The sequence below is a fragment of the Chelonia mydas genome, chromosome 2 (assembly GCF_015237465.2).
Source record: "Chelonia mydas isolate rCheMyd1 chromosome 2, rCheMyd1.pri.v2, whole genome shotgun sequence".
Taxonomy (NCBI): domain Eukaryota; kingdom Metazoa; phylum Chordata; order Testudines; family Cheloniidae; genus Chelonia; species Chelonia mydas.
The window spans coordinates 128832576-128851308 of NC_057850.1; the positions used below are offsets into that span (position 1 = coordinate 128832576).

General features: G+C 38.7%; 1 protein-coding gene across 4 annotated transcripts in view; it reads left to right on the forward strand.

The window, feature by feature from the left end:
• Window positions 1-18733, forward strand: part of CDH18 (cadherin 18) — an 840354-nt gene that overhangs the window by 305746 nt on the left and 515875 nt on the right. For 2 of the 4 annotated variants that reach the window (XM_037893305.2, XM_043540230.1), the window contains exon 3: window positions 9612-9695. The exons of the other annotated variants lie outside the window; for them this stretch is intronic. The gene's annotated coding sequence lies outside the window, so the exon portion shown is untranslated. The remainder of the gene's footprint in view (window positions 1-9611; window positions 9696-18733) is intronic. 4 annotated transcript variants of the gene reach the window in all.

The window sequence follows — 18733 nt, forward strand, 5'->3', positions numbered from 1 at the left end:
AAATCTTGTTCAGAGTCCGTGCTTTCCAGGATGCGGAAGGGTTTCAATGTCCATTGAAAGTCAGGGACAATTTCTCTCATGCAATAGTCTTGTCTTTGATGGAGAGAGGGTTATCTTCTGCTGAGGAGAGATGCAAGTCCAAAGTATAGTTTTCATTACATTCCTTCAGATGGTAGCAGATTGATATGCATGCATCAGTAGACAGGACTTCCAGCTCATCTTAAGCCTTCTCTTTTATTCTGAATACAATAAGGTAGCTTAATTTGGAACAGAGTCCCCACCACCAAAAAAAATAATGCAATTTTTATAAACTTTGGCTTGCCACTTGTGTGATACAAAAGAACATGAATGTTATAGTTACGGTCAGATACAAAAATAATTTACAGGTAAACATTCGTATGTTTTCTTTATATATGTATTGCTTCATGCAGAATAAATCTGTTTAACAAGCTTTAACTGTTTTCTGAACTCCAATTAAACTGCCTTTCTACATATCTAAATTGAAAATGAAAGGAAAAATTGCTGGTTTTTGAAAACATGTCTTAAAAGAAATTTGGTGAGAAAATAGAAAACTTTTATTCTGCTATGGAAAGATAAGGGAATAGGACTGTTTCAGGGATATGGGTAAGAACAGATGTCTTTTAAAAACACATTGCTCCCTTGTAAATTGCTCAATATTAATTTTCCCTTTTCTGGGCACAAGCAAAATGTAAGATGACCTAGAAGGAAAGCATGGTGCACTAGTTAAAGCTCAGAATAGGAAATCAACATTTGTGTTTTCAGTTTCATTCTTCTGTAAATGGTACAGTGTGACACTTAATCATGTTCTATAGATGCTATGTATTGTTAATAATACCTACCTTGTGGTGGAGAGTAACTTATTACTATTTGCAAAGTGATTTAAGATCTTTGGAAGGTAGGTGCTGTATTTTGTACTATGACTCTTACAAATTCACTCTGCAGAATTTGAATATATGCATTTGTGACCAGGTGCCTAGAGGGGCCACACTGAGAATGCCACACTTGGGGCCCACTGCAAGAAATAGGGCAAACAAACCCTCAAACTGATCACTTGTTCTATAATTAGATTCACCAACCCAGTGACAAAATAGCTTCTGTAATACCATATTGGTTAACAAGAAGCCAAAACCAATCTACTTTAGGCATTCCAGCTCTTGGCTCCTATCTAGACAGCTAAGACTAATGTAGTGAGAGGTTATTAAAACACTATTCACCATAAATCAAGTTCTTCCAATCCCAAAGGATCAGACACATTACTCCCCAGGTCTATGAATATTTCAAATCTTACCCAAATACACCCTTATGGCCAATCCTTAATAGCTAAATGTAATATTTATTAATAAAAGGAAAAAGAAAGAAGAGAGTTATGTATGGTTATTATGAGGTCAATTTACATATACATATGTGTAAAGTCCTTAGGTCACTTTCATGGCAAAGATGGTGAGGCTGCTGATTTGTAAAAGTCTCTCTGGAATCAGTTCAAAGGGTTATATTCCAGTAGGCAGTTCAGGTGTCTATCTGGAGATGTCAGTCTTATGGCTTAGATCTCCCCTGTTAAAGTTTAAGCAGACCTGAGATGAAAAGATCAGGCCCAGGGCTTTCCTTTATAGTTCCCTAGCAAGCTGACAAGCCTCCTCACAGTAATGTCACAGGAGGGCCTTCCCCCAAGAAAGAATAGGCAATGCAGATCTTTGCTTTGAAACTAATCTTCTATTTCCTATGCATGCACAGGTAAACTAGTTGCATTTATTCACATAAGGCCATTAGCCAGTCCTTCATTATAGCTTAGATAGTTAAGCTGAACAAATAATATTAGTTTCCTACAATGTCTCACATCTTTGATCTTAAGGTTAACTGGACACAGTTACATACATAATTAAGGCAATTAAGACATGAAAGGGAATTACAAGCTAATTTGGTTACACTTTTAAACTTCTATCAGCATATTGGTAAACACAGACATCTACCCTTGATTTCTATTATTAGAAATAAATGGATTGATTATTGCTGGTCTAGCACACCTTTTAAGTTCACATACAAGTAGATTGTCTTGATTACATTTCAGTGCCTCTTTGTTAGGTTGTTATGGGTCATACACAGGTTGGCTAGTCTGTGCATGTCACAGCATTTTTATACAAAAGGCAATTCTAATGGAGGAAGAGAAGCATTGGGATGCTGTCAATGACACTCAGGGGAAGTTCAGTGAGTGTACAAGTGGTAAAATGGGTTTGGCTCCTGGACCCATGTCTAATCCAGCTCCCTCTCAACCATTATGAGCTAAATACCTGAGTGACATACTTGCGTACAATTCAGACAAGTGAGGGGCCACGTAACCCCTGCCCTGCAACCTCAGGTGACATAATATCTTGCTGATACTAGCTCCAACTTGGTCTGCTCACTAACAGCCCTCCAGCAAGCAAATAACACTCTGAATGTCTGTTTAACTGAAGTCTGCCAGCCACACTTGGTTTACACTCTGGAGTGCACCAGCCTTGGTTATAGTGCAGGGTGACCCCAACACAGTTCCAGTCATGGATTTCCTCCCAGAAATGTGTCTTGTACTGCCCAGCCAACTCCTGGACAGTGCAAATATATTAAGTCTGTTGTTCCTTTAAGTGAATAATATATACTAGTTTACCAACTTCAGTGGAGTTACCCAGACACTTTAATTTAAACACATTGGATTAGATAAAACAGTAAAACAAATTAACTACAAAAAGATTTTGAGTACAAGCAATGAGACATGAAAGTCAATTTTTTACAAGAAAATAAGAAAAAATGCTTTCTAGTGCCTAGTTTCACAAGCTATATTAGATTCAAAGCAAAGTTTCTTACCACATGCTTCCAGCTGACGAAACTTTGTCAGGACCCTTCCCCCAGAGTCCATTGGCTATTTCCTTTTTCTTCTCATGTGAAAAGAATTAGATAATCAGGGCGAGAGAGATGGGTGTTTGCTCTTCCCTTTTATAGTGTTCTAGTCCCTCTTTGAAAAGCATTTTCATCTGAGAACTAGGAGACAGGCAGTCTGCTGGAGGAAGGAGACTCCATGCTGTTTCCTTGCTAAGATGCAGATCTTTGTGCCTGCCCCCGTTTCTTACTGAAGAATGGCCACTTGGTAGGTGATGGCCCTTTAGCTTTGACGACACCTGTCTGGGACATCAGCTTTACCTTTGTCTTTGAGAAATTGGTTTAATCACTCCCCAGATTTATCTGGGAAACATACTTCAGTCATGATTTCAGCTTATGTTCATAACTTTACATATAATGTTGCTACATGCACCTTACCATAGTATTATTGTTCAACAAGTTATGAGTTTTCAAATGATATGTCACAAGGCAAACCTTTTACAAAATTACAGTACTGTGTAGGGTCTGAACACAGAGGTGTATTCCATCACACTAAGGTGGGGTCTTTTGTAAATTACCCTAATGTAGACATGCCAGTAATGAAATTCCCAACCAAGATTTCAGTTGTGATATCAGTTTTTATGCTGTGGACTTCTGTCCACCAAGAAATGTGTATTTTTAGTAAAACTGAGTCTGGTGCACTACAGTATTATATGAGAAAGTAAGGTTAATGTGTGTGTAATAAGTGTTGTTTGATATTTTCAGAATAAGTTATCAAGAATATATTGAAAATGTCAGTCTTGCAACAAGATTGGATGGCAGGTCAGTTTATTGACTAATCAAATACATATAAATAATTGACTGAATGTTACTCGACCAGACAAAAATATATATATATTTAAATAAAGATTAGTTTTCTTGACTATCAGAAAAATCAAATCAAATAAAATCAAATAAAACCTGGATTATTTAAGCATGAAGCCACTGTCCATTGAAGTCAAGTTGAATACTGACTAGTCAGAAGAGCTGTCATAAAAATAAAGGGAACGGTAACCACCTTTCTGTATACAGTGCTATAAAAATCTCTCCTGGCCAGAGGCAAAATCCTCTTACCTGTAAAGGGTTAAGAAGCTCAAGTAACCTGGCTCGCACCTGACCAAAATGACCAATAAGGGGACAAGACACTTTCAAATCTGGGGTGGGGGGGCAGGACAAAGAGAAAGGCTTTGTCTGTCTGTGGAATGCCTCTGCTGGGGACAGATCAAGAAAGCAAGCAATCCAACTCCTATAGAGTTAGTAAGTAATCTAGCTAGAAAATGCTTTAGATTTTCTTTTGTTTTTGGCTTGTGAAATTTGCTGTGCTGGAGGGAATGTGTATTCCTGTTTGTGTGTCTTTTTGTAACTTAAGGTTTTGCCTAGAGGGAGCTCTATGTTTTTAATCTGACTGCCTGTGAGACTATCTTCCATTCTAATCCTGCAGAGTTTTTATCTTTGTTTTGTTCTTCTAATAAAGTTGTTTTTTAAGAATCTGATGGTTTTTTAGGACCCTAAACCCAAGGCTTGTCTGTGCTCATCTTGTTTATTCTCAAGCCTCCCCAGGAAAGGGGGTGTAAGGCCTGGGGGGGAAGCCAAACTCCAAGTGGTCTCTTCCCTAATTCTTTGTTAAATCACTTGGTGGTGGCAGTGTACTCTCCAAGGGCAAAAAGTTTGTGCCTTGGGGAAGTTTTATGCTAAACTGGTAGAAATAACCTTAGGGGGTCTTTCATGCAGGTCCCCACATCTATACCCTAGAGTTCAGAGTGGAGAGGGAAACCTGACAAGAGCAAACTGCCATCCTTACTTTTCCCATTGTGAGTGTTTGCAGTCAGTTCAATAGCAAGGGGTCATTTTTATTTATTTAGTGCTCAGGTCACACTGATGTTGATCATCCAATTGCTTCCAGCTAATGGTGTATGTGGATTTAAATCTGGATTTTTCACAGAATTGTGTAGCTCTTCTAATGTAAGATAGGCCTTAACAGAATGTGTCCATAAATATTAATAACCAAGTCTATGGGATAGTTCCCTCTTAACTGGTTTTGGAAATGTGTTTCAGTAGCAAAGTACAGAAAATGTCAGTGCTTAAAAATACTGCTTTTCAAAACTGTAATTTGTTGTTGCGCAAACTTTTATCCATTTCAGGGGAAGAAACATCTAAATAAACTTAAAGGGCCTGAATCTCATTTATATTCGTGTCCAAGGGCAATGTAAAGGGCCTCAAAATGAGTGGAACAGTAATTTACACTTACTTTAAGGACCTTTGCCACAGCAGCAAAATGGGGATTTTTTTAATAAATGAGACTGTGGCCCAAAATATACATTAAAAATACTGAAAATTTAATAGGATAAATAATAAATTAGTGTGCATCTTTGTGCTTCAGTTTAAAATGCATCCTAGTTCTAAATTTTGAAATTGTCAAGACAACATTTAATCTTAGTAAAATTTTGAGTGGTTTACTTAATTTAAAAATGATTAAGTAACTGTACAATAAGAGGCAAAAGTGTAGTAGAAATATGTACCCCTTCTTTTTGAAATGTGCAGTCCACAACTGTAGGCCCCAATTCACCAAAGCATTTAAGCATGTGTGTAAGTACCACTGACTTTGAGGGGAGTTGAATGTGCTCTGTTTTTTGTTTTTGTATGTAAAAATAGATGCAGGAGCCTAACTTAAACATGCGGGTACGTACCTTTTGGGCTACAGTGTCAACCAGCAAAAGTGCTTGTGTAAACAGATATCAGATGGTTTTAGTACCATGTTGTGGTAAAAGCACATAGGGTAAAATCTTGGATCCATTAAGCTGGCACCAGGATTTCACCCCAGTCTCCACACTAGTGCTTTAGATATTGTTACAACTGTAAGTGCTAGTGGCTGTTTTACAGGTATTCCTTTTGCATACCATGGACAAGGCTTGAAACTGATAGGATTTCTTTCTGAATACTTTGCAGTTAGAGTATTTGAGGAAATTTCTTTTCTTCTTGAAAGTCTGAATTATACAAGCATTCTCCTTTTAAAATAGTATTTTATTATTGTCTGTCATATTACTTTTTTTTTTGGTTTGACTTTAAGGGCCACAGAGTCAACTCTCTTCTGTACAGTAGGCAGAGAAATTTTTAAAAAAAATCTGTCACTGCAGCATGCACACAAGTGAACAGGCAATAAACTTCCATTTTCATTTTTATAACTCAGTAATATACTCCAGACAGCAGAGACCATCTGTTGTCCTTTCATGGTACCTATCTTTTCAAAAAGATCAACAGAATCCTAATGGCTAAACTCTACCCTTACCAGCTGAATCTAGCTTAGAATAGGACAATCCTACACCACAGAGATTGTTCCCTCAGGATGTATGTTAGTAGAACATGCGTGCTTGCAGGCTCTTGTGCTCCATGGTGAACTCTGCTTAGCTATGTTTAAGGACAGAAAAGGCTCCTTCCTTTCCCAAACCACTCTCCTCACAATGTTGGCTCTGCATCAAAATTTAAGTCACCTTACTGATAGCAGCTCATCAATTAAGGGTGCTTTTGGAAGAGTCTTTAAATCCTGTGCTGTAGCTGGAACATTGTTCGGTGAGATTGTATTGCTACTGCTTTAAGCTTCTAAGGCAACTTTGCAGTTTATCACATGATTATGCACTTCAGCAGATATTTATCACTGGGAGGTGATAATCTCAGAGCCGTGTGATAAATTGCATTTATCATACCTTTATGAATCTCAACTGTACTGTGCCCACTAATCCATCTAGCCAAACAGATTCTAATATTTTAAGACTTGGATTGGTGCCAGTCCCCTTTTCTTCATATAATCCTGCCAAAGAAATACTTCCTTCTGTCCCCAAAATTTGGTAGAATTTTCCCCTAAAAGTTACCTTGTTCTGTCGCACAGGATGGGAAGTGTTCAGTGACAGCCATGAGGTCTGACACTGTGACCCTGTATAGCTAAAATCAGGAGCTTTACACCAGTGGAAAGGAGAGATGCTCAGCTGTCTAGTGGGACACAGAATACTTACTTCTAGCCCCCAGAAGGACCCAAAGTATGAGATTAGAAGGTGATAATATTGTGTAATTCCTAAAATTTGTTAGCTAAAATTTTTCTGCCATCAAACTCCTGTGTGGTTAGACTTATAGGTTCAGATCCAGGAAGGGACTCAGACTACATCTGCACTGAATGTTTCTTTTGGCGGAGTGTAGAGTACGTACTTGGGTAGCCCTCGTAGCATGGGTGTAAATAACAGTGTAGATGGGAAGGCATGGCTTAGGTATATCGAGTGCAGACAGGCCTGAAGGGTGTGCATGTGTACTCCAGTACATACCCTATAAGCTCTGTACTTGCCCAAGCCCTGCCTTCCTGTCTACACTGCTACCTTTAGCTGTATAGTGTCCCACTGCCTCCCAGCTGCTGGAAAAGTAGGCTTTCCATGATAAATGTAGTTGTACACTGCAGCATAGATGCAGCTTGATTTTCACTGCAGCATGTAGCTACATTTACCCTACATGCCCCTGAAAGTGGTGTGCAGTGTAGGCGTAGTCTTAGATGTTGCAACACTTAGCATCACAGCACCTAACTTATAGGCACTTAGAAAAGTCACTGTGAACCACAAAGCCGCAGTGAAGCACGTAGGCTTCCTATACAATGAATGGGGAGCAGGGCCATCCCTTGCTATTCTGGGGCCCTACGCAGCCCCCCCACGGGTGGGGAGTGTGGGGCCCCAGGCCTCCATGGGTGGGAAGAGAGATGGCTTGGGGGGAAGGGGGAACTGCCTCCCAGCACTCACCAGCGGTGCGGCTGGGGCCAGGTTGCTGCACTTTCTGCCGCCAGCGAGTGCAGGCCTGGCCCTGCTGCAGTCCTCAAGGGAGTGGGGGTGGGACTGGGGTGGAGGCTTTGGGGAAGTGGTGGAGTGGGGGAGGGCTGGGGTAAAGCAGGGGTGGCAATTTATTTCAGTGCTTAACCACCCTGACAGTTAGGAAGTTTTTCCTAATGTCCAGCCTAAGCCTCCTTTGCTGCCATTTAAGCCCATTGCTTCTTGTCCTAGCAGCGGTGGTTAAGAAGAACATTTTTTCTCCCTCCTCCTTGTAACAATCTTTTATGTACTTGCAAACTTATCACATCCCTGCTCAGTCTTCTCTTCTCCAGACTGAACAAGCCCAACTTTTTGAATCTTCCCTCATAGGTCATGTTTTCTAGATCTTTAATCATTGTTGTTGCTCTTCTCTGGATTTTCTCCAATTTGTCCATGTCATTCCTGAAATTTGGCACCCAGAACTGAACACAACACTCCAGTTGAGGCCTAATCAGTGCAGAGTAGAGCGGAAGAATTACTTCTTGTGTCTTGCTTATAGCACTCCTGGTAATACATCCCAGAATAATGGGTTTTTTGTTTTGTTTTTTTACAACAGTGTTACACTGTTGACTCATATTTAGCTTGTGGTTAGCTATCACCCCCCTGATCTCTTTCCACAGTACTCCTTCCTAGTAAGTCACTTCCCATTTTATATGTGTGCAATTGATTTGTTTATTCCTAAGTGGAGTACTTCGCATTTGTCTTTATTGAATTCCATCCTATTCACTCCAGATCATTTCGAATTATAATCTTGTCCTCCAAAGCACTTGCAACCTCTCCCAGCTTGGTATCATCTGCAGACTTTATAAGTATACTCTCTTTGCCATTATCTAAATAATTGATCAAGATATTGAACAGAACCAGACCCAGAACTGATCCCTGTGGGACCCCACTCATTATGCCCTTCCAGCTTGACTGTGAAGCACTGATAACTACCCTCTGGGAAAGGTTTTCCCAACAAGTTATGCACCAACCTTATAGTAGTTCCACCTAGGCTGCATTGCCCTTGTTTGTTTAGGAGAAGATCATGTGAGACAATATCAAAAAATTTACTACAGTCCAGATATACCAAGTCTACTGCTTCCCCCCAATCCACAAAGCATAAATGGGGTTGGTTAGTTAACTGCATGAAAAGTATGGAGATTTTTTTTAAATCTACAAAATAGATTGTTACTGCACCATTTTAAAAAATATATGTGGAACTTAAGAGTACAGTATGGGAGTCCCACTAGAGTCCAGTTTATATGTAACCAGTTCCTGCCATTCTGGATTATGTGACAAGATGGCCAATGTTATTATGGTGGGTCCTGCACTTTTCTTGGTGGGGGGCTAAGATGCCACCCCTTGCCCCTGCTCTTAGGGCCCCACTAATGACCCAGGAAGGTGGTAGAGGAGGGAAGCAGGGTAGTGGTCTGGGTTTGCTCCTCACTCTGAGCCCCAACCCCTGCAAGTTCTTATGCTTTTTCCCTTTCGGGGGGAGGGGTACCTTCAGTCCTTAGATGCTGGGGAAGAGAGTCTCCTACTTCAGTTCTCTGGTTTTTCAAAACACACCTCCAAGCTCCAGTCCTCTTTTCTTCCTCCTCTTCCCCTAACTGCCTGAAGCAGGGGGGTTTTATTAGGTTCCTGACAGGGTCTTAATTGACAACAGGTGCTCTAATTGACCTGTAGCAACCCTCCCTAGTCTACAGGAAACCATGCCTTAATTAGCCTAGGGCTTATATATTTCCCCTCTAACTCTCTACTATTCCTCCCTGGTGCGCCTGTATCACAACTTCTATAGGCCTTCTTTGTAAACAAATGTCTTGAATATTTAAAACCTATAAGAAGGAAATCGTGTAAACCAAAAGGCTCTCTTCTTTCTTTTAGAAGATTTCAAAAGAGAAGACATTTTGGAACAGAGAGAGATTCTAAAAAAAGGGTTGCACCAGAGGCTCACATCAAAATTATGAGGTAGTTTTTGTATTGTTCTTCATGTTACTGTTTAAAAAAATAATAATATAGAAATGTCAGAATTCTTGTCACAGTGTTATCCTTTTTTAGAAGATCTTGCTTTAAGACAGATCAGTATGTAATATGAAAAAAATACTTTTGTTCTGTTGCTTAAAAGGTTCTTATTTTAATTATTTATCTAACCATTTGTTCTCTTTCATAAATATTAATACTATTCCAAAGAGTCACACTCCTTGCAAATGCCATGGCATAGGGAAGGTTCTTTGTTACTGTGAAATCTTTTGTAGGTGTTTCTAAAATAGCGAGAGGGGGAGACCCACAAAACCTTTTAATTGGTAAAAAATAGAGAGAGATTATATCTGAGGGGAAAGCTAAATCTTCATTGCAGAGAAAGGCCTGTGTCCAAATGCTAATTAAAATGTTTCCACTAATATGAGCACTACAGTGAAGTGTAAAATTAATGTTTAGAAAAGAACATACATAAATATTATATATACATATATTTAAAAGCATGTGTGTTTTACTATTTGTCATTAATTCTGTGTTTCTTTGCTAATAAATGCAGAGAGGCTTTTCATTTCAGAAATCTTTTAGGACCTCAGTCAAAACTAACGTATTGATCCCTGACTTACATTGCCAATTTATTAAACGTTGGGGGCTGGAGAGGAAGGGCCTGGCAAATAACTAGAGACTGAAAAATCAAAAGTAGGAAAAAATTAGGTGGTATCAAATAAAAATAGAGAGCAGATCTTTCAACAACTCTTAATACCACATCTGGTTATCTTGTTATCTCAAATGTTGATTGAGCCTCCCTTGTGGCACCATCAACCAGATGAAAAGCTGAAGACTTGAAAAGAGAGACATAAGAGAGCAATGTTAATTTTTCATTGTGTGATGATCTTTCCCTCGAATTGATCCTCATTTTAACCAGCCCTTAGTAAAATAGAACAGATATGTTGCATCTTTTGAATGGTAGATTCAATAGTACTGCAAAAAATTGAACAGTATTGTAGAAGAAAAGTCTAAAGAGTGCTAGATCCAGCAGATTTTTGTGTGTTTAGGACTAGATTGGAGAGGGCATACAGAGGCTTTTCTGTAATCTTTGTGCAATCTACATTGGGGTTATGCTGTGAGGAGCACAGAGACTGCTCCATTTCCTCTCCTCTGGGGGCACAGAGCACACTATAGAGTCAGGGTGGAAATGGGGACTAGATAGGCACCTTGTAGTCACTGACCATTGAAGCTGCAAAGACATACAGGTTAGACTGAGGCTAGACTCCTCCAAAGCAGCCTCTGCATGCCCAGGAGATCAAGGCCTTATTTTTCCACAGAGTGTGCCAAAATAGCAAAATTGTGCCCTCAGGTAGTCCTTAAACATGTGAATAAATTCATTGGCTTAGATGGGACTATTTATATAACTAAAAACCAGGTGCATGACTAAGAACTTACTTGCTTAGGACTTTGTTTTGAAGAGAGAAGAGAAAGGAAAAACATTTCTCTACAATAGTTTAGATGTTTTGCATACCTCCTGTTTTCCCCCTTCTGTTGATTTCGTATCATTATGTAAAGATACACCTGGAGGCATTGAAGTGTTATATGGTACTGTGCTTCTGTAACATTTGGGAAAAGGTGTTGGTTTCTTAGTTATCATACCAATAATACACTTGGTTCTTTAGCAGTTGGTTCTTTGGAGGATCACAAGATGGCCTTAGGTTGTGTTCAACATACCGCATCATTTTTTCTCATGCTAACGTTTGGTTCTGATATCATGTTGCTCCTCAGGAGTTGTTCGTTTGTTGAGCAGCTCTCTAGTGACATTCAGGAAACAAAAACAGAAAGTTTAAGAAACTTCAAACTTACTGAAGAAATCAGTCCTATGAAGAGCTGAATATCCTCTCCCACACTAATTTCAATGGAGTTGAGGGCATTCACCACCACATGGACTCAAACCCTTCATTGAGCTTTAGTTCATTTTATAGAATTGAAGCCCATGGTTGTGATCATTAACTTTTCCTACTGTGAATTTTTGTTTAAAATTATGATTGTCTTGCCTAAGCATTGTTTCACACTGGTAACTGACAGCAACGAGATTGTGTGGAGAGATGATAGAAAGCAGGTGCCAGGAGAGGGGAAAAATAGTGATAAAATGCAAAGCCTAGTACATTCAGACAATATATGAAGGATTGTGTATTTCAGAGTGAAGGAGGTAGAAAACTCATAATCAAATTCAGAGTTTCCTAAAGTAAAAAACAAAACAAGAAAACCCAGCAATGAGAGATAGGAGCAGAAAATAAAAATATATACACTTGTAAACTTAAGTATTTCTCCCCATTTCACAAATACTTTCCCTCCTGATCTTGAGATGCTTTAAAGAATACTGATGTAAATTAAAATAAAATCTTTGTGTAAGTTTTTAAGTAGATTTTTTCAGAGTTATGAAGTTTTATTTTGGGTAGTGAATTTTCATTTTTCAGTTTTTTACCCACTATGTATCAACAGTTGTCTAAGTGTATGTCTATACTGCAATTAGACACCCGCAGCTGGCCCATTAAAGCTGATTTGGGCTAAGGAGTTCTTTAACTGCAGCATAGAATTTGGGCTCAGGCTGCAGCCTGAGCTCTGGGATGCTCCCACCAAACAGGGTCCAAGAGCCCAGCTCCAAAGCAAGCCTGATTATCTATGCTGAAGTTAAACAAGTCCTTAGCCCAAGCCAGCTGGCATGCGCCAGCTGCAGGTTTTTAATTGCAGTGTAGACATACCCTAAGACAGTAGTGAAAACCTACTTAAATAAGCAGTATGCCATTTAAGGAATATAGTAGGAATTTTTATGCGAAGCAGGGCAGCCATCATTATGATCTACTATTGATATTGCTCATGGATACTGAATGCACTTCTCAAGGAACATAGCTTGCTGGTGTCATAACATATTCTTTAATGATTTCTGGTTTAATCCAGTGCCACAGTGGTGGGTGGTCTTTCACTGAGAACAAGTATGTCTTCCAATTGCAGTATGACGTGCAGAGCATTTGAAAGAGCAATAATTTATTAATTATCACCATATACCACGATGCAAATACTGCTCTCAGTTGCACCCAATCACTATCCCTGAAGTTGAAGATGTTGCAGGGATATAACTAAGGCAAAATATAGTCTTATGCCTTTAAAATGAAGATTATCTATAATACTCTTTAAGGACTACATACTGTTTTTCTTCCATAGCAGAATTTGCATTGACATCCCATTGATAAATGACTTTTTTAATACAGATTGAGATTGGTATTAGACCATAAGCACAAAATAAATGGAACTGATGTCCACGTAGTTGATGGAAGTGATACTCACTAGCAGCAGATAAAACGTGCCCTTTAAGTGTGCAAATGGCTACACAGAGAGCAGAGTTAACTGCAATCAGTCAGTGGCTACACTATCATGATAAAATTGGCGAACAGCTGTCTAAGCCTTAAATTTAAATATGAAAGTAATCTCTCAGGCTTGATCTGTTGACTGAGTCAGAAACAATTTTAGACACACACACTATATATATATATAAATAATGTGTGTGTGTGTGTGTGTGTGTATATATATTTTATTTATAAGTAAAATATATAGAGATATTATTGAAGATGATTGTCATGGCCACATTAAAAAAATCTTTGAAGCAACATAGACATGTGACTAGCGAACTGATTGCTCCAGACAGATATGCTGTTGAGAGACTCTCAGTTCTTCTACAAGAGTAAAGTGGGAAGTTCATCACGCTTTTTGGAATGATCTGTGTAAGAATCATAGCTTTTGTCATATTAGTAGGTACCAATTAGGTAATATGCAATGAGACTGTTCTCTAGTGGGACTTGAGTTAAAACTGGTACAGAGCTTATATTTTCTAGACATTACATGTAGTCAGTTAAGATTGAACTTTAATGTAGTTCTCATTGCTTCAGTTTGAGATTTCCATGTTTATTCCCAGTTTCATATACATGAACTGGCTTGCAATTATATACCAAAAATGCATTAGTTATTATATAGAAATTATTTCCTTGCATATTTTAATGCTTCCTGAGCCTGTGATAATGAATATCATATTTCATTTTATTTTAATTAAAGCATACATCTTCTAATTTGTCATCTAAAATGTGATTCAAAGCAGTAATAGCACTTGTCATCTACATTAAACCTATGTTTTCAAGAGACCCAAAGTCATTTCAAAAACTTTGCTTTTCATGTGATGTTTTAAAATTAGCTGCATATATCCAATGTAGATGGATGTCATTTTAGTTTTCGAAAGCTCTGTTGCTTGAGTTTTGGATTTACAAAATCCAAGGTGGTTTAGATCTAGATCTTTTATCCTAACCTTTGAGTAGTGTGGTCTTGGTTCTGATTATTAATTCTTATTCAGTCCTTGTTTTTGTTGGTTTATTATGAGGCTTGACATCCTCTAATGTCCACATACTTCAGACTTTAGTATTTATAGTTCAGTTTGGGGATCTCACATTTCAGGTCTGTCACTGCCACCTGCTAACATGAGTCATTCACTTTCTTCTAGCCCAGGGGTCCTCAGACTTTTTCCTCCCTTTTTTGACTCTCCAAGTACATGTGAGACTCTTATAGAATCTCAATTATTTGGAATAATACATTTCAAAACATTGTGCCAAATTCAGCAAAGCTAGCTCACCAGCTAAGCCTGCTGCACTAGAATTTGGTAACTTTCCTGGCATACTGCAAAAGACTTCAGTTTCATAGGGTTTCTTCAAAAGGCTGGAGGTATGCTTCTCTTATCAATGAAGGAGCAGAAGGGAGCATTTGTAGGTGGCTGGCTGAACTCCTGCTGAACTGGCAACAAAAACTGGTTATTTGAATGCACCTATAATTGTATTGTTAATGATGTGTTAGGGCACCTAGAACCTTGGAAATTCTTCAGTTATTTAAATTGAAGTAGATAAATAAGATTTTAAAATAGGAGGAGGGAGATTCAGCCTCTGTAGGGCGGTCTCATTTTATTTTCCTTTCTGTTCCTTCTGTGGTACAAAATATATTTTTTGAGAGTTTCTCACAGATTATGTGACTGAGGTTACAATATTACAATTGATGTGCATTTGCTTTGTTATAACTGAAATTGAAAATCAATTCTAAATTTTGCATGATTTTTCTACCAGGAGCCACCCCATTTGCTCAATACTGTGCCAAAGCATATCTAAATCTTGGCCGAAATTTGGAAACTCAGCAGAACTGGTTCATGTTTGGGGGTTTTAATTAAATTTAATTAGTGTTTAGTTCTAAGTTGTATTAGTTCCAATTGTTTTAACACAAGATATTTCTGATGGACTTTAGAAAAATGAGGATACCTTTGGCTGTTCAGCAAAGTTTCCAAAATATAGCTAGAACAAAGAAAATAAACCAAAGACAGAATTTTACTTTGATCCATCAACTTATACTTTATTTACTTTCATCTTCCCATCTAAATTGTGTTGTCTTTGAACTCATTAGTTTGATCACCAATCGAGGAACTTCTAAAGGATACCAGAATGGAAACATCTCTCTACAAATTATCTATCATCCATATAAAATACTTATTTTACATGTCACTCCTAAGACAGCGCCACGTGTACCACACTTTATTGAATCATTATTGAATAATGATTATTCGACAAGTGCCTACAATACATACTCCCAAAATAAACAAGATTGGGTTTTGTAACAATACTAATAAAGCCAATTTGTCTGTAGGAACACCAATATCTCCTGAAACATTTTATTTTGTTACCAAGCAAAATGCTACTTCTGATTATTTCATTTTGCATTGTTTTTCATCATAAACTTCAACCGGTTGGACATGAGACCAAATAAAATACTAGAACAGCTTATCTTAATGCCTTATGATAAGAATAATGTCGAGCTAAAACAAAAGTAAATAAATCAATCAGATATTAGCTGTGTTCAATAACCTGTCTCCTTGCATAACACAGATATCCAAACCAGAGTACTGTCTCTTTTTATAGTACTCATAGAATCATAGTTTCAGTAATGGGGCAGGGCTTCTCCACAGCTCCCACATGATCTACTGCTATACCTACAGTTTCTTTTAGGCAGTTTTATGCCAAATTTAAACAAAACAAACGGTTCCTCAGCTCACCCTGGGCTATAAACCCCTTTACGTTTCAGACTCACTGCTTCCCCTCCCTCTGATTTTTGTGGCTTCCTAGCTCTGACTCATCCAGTTTTCCTCATTGTCTCCTCCCTTTCAAAGCCTGGACACCTTCTTACAAAGCCTACCCTGGATAAATTGATGCAGCAAATGTACTTTGGCGCTGCTCCTTCTTAAAGGACTGGTGTCACCCTGTTACGGTGCCCTTATGTGACAGAATCCTTCAGGGTTATGGAGACAGAAAAAATACAAGTCACAAAGAATAAGGCAAGAAACCTGTACTTACCAAATAAAAATCTCTACAAATACTAATATAAGCACAAATATCAGATTGAGTAAAAGGGGAGCTAATTGGTCCCCGTAGGGCAGCTTGACAATTTCATGTTCTAGATTCTTCACAAGTGGTTCAATACACCTAAAATAAAACCAATATTATGCATGGAGTGTTAACATCTGCACTGTTCAACATGAGCTGCCTAGTGAAACCAAGGTTACTATTACAAAGTCAACTTTTAACAACATCTCTGATATAACAGTATTTTCCTCTGCCTAGAACAAAGAAATAATTGTGTTATCCCCAATTCTGTTACATTCAGAAGTGTTGGTAAATGAATGCGCAAATGTTCAGTTGTGACAGTTAAATTAGGTGAAAAAATTAAGGATATTGTGTGAAGTCTGTCACAGGGGTAAAACTGATTTGGCAGGAGACAGAGCTTTATTGGGTCAGTTTGAGACTGTGGAATGAACTCCCACAGGGAGTAAGGACCATCACAATCCTCACCACTTCTGGCTCCAAGTATAAAGCATACTTTTTTCAGCTTTCCTTTCTCTTACATGAACACATGGTAACATGTACCAAACCTACCAAAACACTACACTACATGTACAATTCTTCGCCTGAGGAGATGAGAGGAAGACTGTATCATGTGACAGATGTTAATAATTTTCATTTAATGCACTTCTGGAAGAGACCCATCAGCCAGACACCTGGAAAAGAATTCTCTGTAGTAACTCAGAGTCCTCCCCCTTTAATGTCCCATCTCTAGACACTGGATCTATTTGCTAATAGCAGTTATGGATGAGCCATATGCAAATATAGGCAACCTTGTCATACCATCCCCTCCATAAAATTGTCAAACTCAGTCTTGAAACAAATTAGGGTTTTTCCCCCCCATTATTCCCCTTGGAAGACTGTTCCTGAACTTTGTTCCTCTGATGGTTAGAAACCTTCTTTTAATTTCAAGCATAAACTTCTTCATGGCCAGTTTATATCCATTTTCTCATTTTTCCAACATTGGATCTTAAATTAAATAACTCTTCTCCCTCACCTGTATTTATCTCTCTCTGGTACTCATATAGAGAGCAATCATATCTCCCCTCCATTTCAAGGATCATCCTCATAGCTCTTCTCTGCACCTGTTCCAGTCTGAATTCATCTTTCTTAAACATGGGAGACCAGGACTGCACACAGATGAAGTCTCATCAGTGCTTTGTAGGAGAGTAATAACACTTCTCTATCTCTCCTGGAAATATCTCTCCTGTTGCAGCCTACGATTGCATTAGCCTTTTTCACAGCTACATCTCTTTGGAGGCTCATAGTCATCCTGTGATCGACCAGTACACCCACCTCTTTCTCCTTCTCTGTTGCTTCGTATTGATCAATCCCCAGTTTATAGCAAAAAAGCGCATAGTCTCCCCTTCAACTAATTCCTTAACCAACTTTTTATTCTCATATTAATCCTGGTCTTCTCCAATCTATGTGGATCTATATCTAATGCTTTAAGAAATCCAGGTAGATTAGATCTATTGCATTTCCTTTGTCTTATAAATCAGTTATCTTCTCAAAGAAAGTGATCACATTATTTATTTTCCATCAAATCAAGCTTTGATTCTAAGGATGTATATCTTCTGTTGTCATCCTAGCAAGATAGCTCTCCTTCCTCTTGCTCCAGGTTGTTCTGTGGTTTGGTCATTCACTGGGAAGATGCATGGGGGACTGGAAAGAGGGTAATTCTATTTCTCAGGCTGGATAGGCACATCACAGGCTTCCCAAAACTAATGTCTGGAGTACCCTCTGAGAGCCATTATATGCCCATTCAGGGAACAGAACAGTCTGTGCAACTCCAAGTTTTCTTATACCTTGAATATTACCATGCAGGGAGCCTCTGCATGGATACCTCTCATCCAGCCACACATCATCAATCCTCCTCCTCATCATTTAACCAGTTCCATGCCATTGCAGGGGCCAAAGGCATTGGTGCACCTCAGTCTTTCCTATACTCTGTCTTCTGAGGGCTGTAATGCTAATACTGAGGGCTGGTCTCATTTTGGTTCTTAGACTTGGTATGGAGGTGGCTGGGTAATGTTAGTGGCCTGTGATATACAGGAGGTCGGACTAAATGATCTGGTGGTCCCTTCTGGCTTTAAACTATGTAACACTATGACCGCTCATGTATCGGGACTGCAGTGGGTCCACTGTCAAGGGGCTCTGCAGCAAAGGAGGAAAGGACTGGATTTGCCTCAAAGGGAATAAAATTGTGCATTTATACTTTCATTTCTCTGAGCAATATCAGATTCTGGAAGATGAAATTACTGTCAAACTCAACAGATGGTGAGGAAAACGTTGCCACCAATTCTGTTAATGAAGGAGTTTTAAAAATAAGTCTGCTGAGTTGACAATTCTATCTTCTTGGGCATTTTCAAAATATGACCTGCTTCCTTTCATACTGTTGTATGGAGCTGGGACCGTTCTGCAACCTTTGTACTGCCACCTACTAAGATAATTCTCAACCATGCACCCTGAAAATGAGACCCTTGCCTCAATTTTTTGCCTCATAGTAAATAACTAGACTTTGAAGCATACTGGCACAGTGGAGCTACTCCAAATTTTTTTTTA